This window comes from Arachis hypogaea, chromosome 16 (assembly GCF_003086295.3).
Source record: "Arachis hypogaea cultivar Tifrunner chromosome 16, arahy.Tifrunner.gnm2.J5K5, whole genome shotgun sequence".
In the NCBI taxonomy this organism is placed as follows: domain Eukaryota; kingdom Viridiplantae; phylum Streptophyta; class Magnoliopsida; order Fabales; family Fabaceae; genus Arachis; species Arachis hypogaea.
The window spans coordinates 112,027,399-112,029,756 of record NC_092051.1 but is presented as its reverse complement, the minus strand read 5'-3'; the positions used below and the strand labels follow the sequence as shown (position 1 = coordinate 112,029,756).

The window sequence follows — 2,358 nt, the reverse complement described above, 5'->3', positions numbered from 1 at the left end:
CGCCAGAACCATGCTCTGTTCTGGCGTTGAACGCCAGACAGGTGCTTCCTCCAGGGTGTGATTTTTCTTCCGCTGTTTTTGATTCTGTTTCTAAATTTTTCGTTTATTTTGTGACTCCACATGATCATGAACCTAAGAAAACATGAAAAACAAAAATAAAATTAGATAAATAAACATTGGGTTGCCTCCCAACAAGCATTTCTTTAATGTCAATAACTTGACAGTGGGCTCTCATGGAGCCTCACAGATGTGCAGAGCTTTGTTGAGACCTCCCAACACCAAACTTAGAGTTTGGATATGGGGGTTTGACACCAAACTTAGAGTTTGACTGTGGGGGCTTTGGTTGACTCTGCTTTGAGAGAAGCTTTTTCTGCTTCCTCTCCATGGATGCAGAGAGAGATCCTTGAGTTGTAAACACAAGGTTGTCCTTATTTAATTGAAGGATCAATTCTCCTCTGTCCACATCAATCACAGCTCTTGCTGTGGCTAGGAAAGGTCTTCCTAGGATGATGGATTCATCCTCTTCCTTTCCAGTATCCAGGACTATGAAATCAGTAGGGATGTAAAGGCCTTCAACCTTTACTAACACGTCCTCTACTTGTCCATAAGCCTGTTTTCTTGAATTGTCTGCCATCTCTAATGAGATTTTAGCAGCTTGCACCCCATAGATTCCCACTTTCTCTATTACAAAGAGGGGCATGAGGTTTATTCCTGAACCAAGGTCACACAGAGCCTTAAAGATCATGGTGCCTATGGTACAAGGTATTATGAACTTTCCAGGATCCTGTCTCTTCTGAGGCAATGTCAGTTGATCCAGATCACTTAGTTCATTGGTGAACAAGGGAGGTTCATCTTCCCAAGTTTCAATACCAAATAATTTGGCATTTAGCTTCATGATTGCACCAAGGAACTTGGCAGCTTGCTCTTCAGTAACATCCTCATTCTCTTCAGAAGAGGAATATTCGTCAGAGCTCATGAATGGCATAAGGAGGTTCAATGGAATCTCTATGGTCTGTAGATGAGTCTCAGATTCCTTAGGTTCCTCAGAGGAAAGCTCCTTATTGATCACTGGACGTCCCAGGAGGTCTTCCTCCTTGAGATTCACGTCCTTCTCCTCTCTTGTGGGTTCGGCCATGGTAATTAATTCAATGGCCTTGCACTTTCCTTTTGGATTCTCTTCTGTATTGCTTGGGAGAGTACTAGGAGGGATTTCAGTGATCCTTTTACTCAGTTGGCCCACTTGTGCTTCCAAATTTCTAATGGAAGATCTTGTTTCATTCATGAAACTCACAGTGGCCTTAGATAGATCAGAGACTAAATTTGCTAAGCTAGATGGATTCTGCTCAGAATTCTCTGTCTGTTGCTGAGTGGATGATGGAAAAGACTTGCTATTGCTAAACCTGTTTCTTCCACCATTATTAAAGCCTTGTTGAGGCTTTTGATCCTTCCATGAGAGATTTGGGTGATTTCTCTATGATGGATTGTAGGTGTTTCCATATGGTTCACCCATGTATTTTAACTCTACTATTGCAAGGTTCTCAGGATCATAAGCTTCTTCCTCAGAAGATGCCTCTTGAGTACTGTTGGATGCAGCTTGCATTCCATTCAGACTCTGAGAAATCATATTGACTTGCTGAGTCAATATTTTATTCTGAGCCAATATGGCATTCAGAGTATCAATTTCAAGAACTCCCTTCTTCATAGGTGTCCCATTACTCAAAGGATTCCTCTCAGAAGTGTACATAAACTGGTTATTAGCAACCATGTCAATGAGTTCTTGAGCTTCTGCAGGCGTTTTCTTTAGGTGAATGGATCCACCTGCAGAAGTATCCAATGACATCTTTGATAGCTCAGATAAACCATCATAGAATATATCCAGGATGGTCCATTCTGAAAGCATGTCAGAAGGACACTTTTTGGTCAGCTGCTTGTATCTTTCCCAAGCTTCATAGAGGGATTCACCTTCTTTCTGTCTGAAGGTTTGAACGTCACCTCTAATCTTGCTCAGCTTTTGAGGAGGAAAGAACTTGGCTAAGAAAGCCGTGACCAGCTTATCCCAAGAGTTTAGGCTGTCTTTGGGTTGAGAGTCCAACCATATTCTAGCTCTGTCTCTTACAGCAAAAGGGAAAAGCATGAGACTGTAGACTTCAGGATCTACTCCATTAGTCTTAACAGTATCACAGATCTGCAAAAATTCAGTTAAGAACTGAAAAGGATCTTGATATGGAAGTCCATGAAACTTGCAGTTCTGCTGCATCAGAGAAACTAGCTGAGGTTTCAGCTCAAAATTGTTTGCTCCAATGGTAGGAATGGAGATGCTTCTTCCATGTAAATTGGAATTAGGTGCAGTAAAGTCAC

The 2,358-nt window shown here is 41.7% G+C and overlaps 1 non-coding gene across 1 annotated transcript; it reads left to right on the top strand.

The window, feature by feature from the left end:
- The first annotated feature begins 1,895 nt into the window (after positions 1–1,895).
- Positions 1,896–2,002, top strand: LOC112761685 (small nucleolar RNA R71). Its single transcript, XR_003182068.1, has one exon. It is a non-coding gene; the product is annotated as a small nucleolar RNA R71 (small nucleolar RNA).
- Positions 2,003–2,358: the final 356 nt, after the last annotated feature.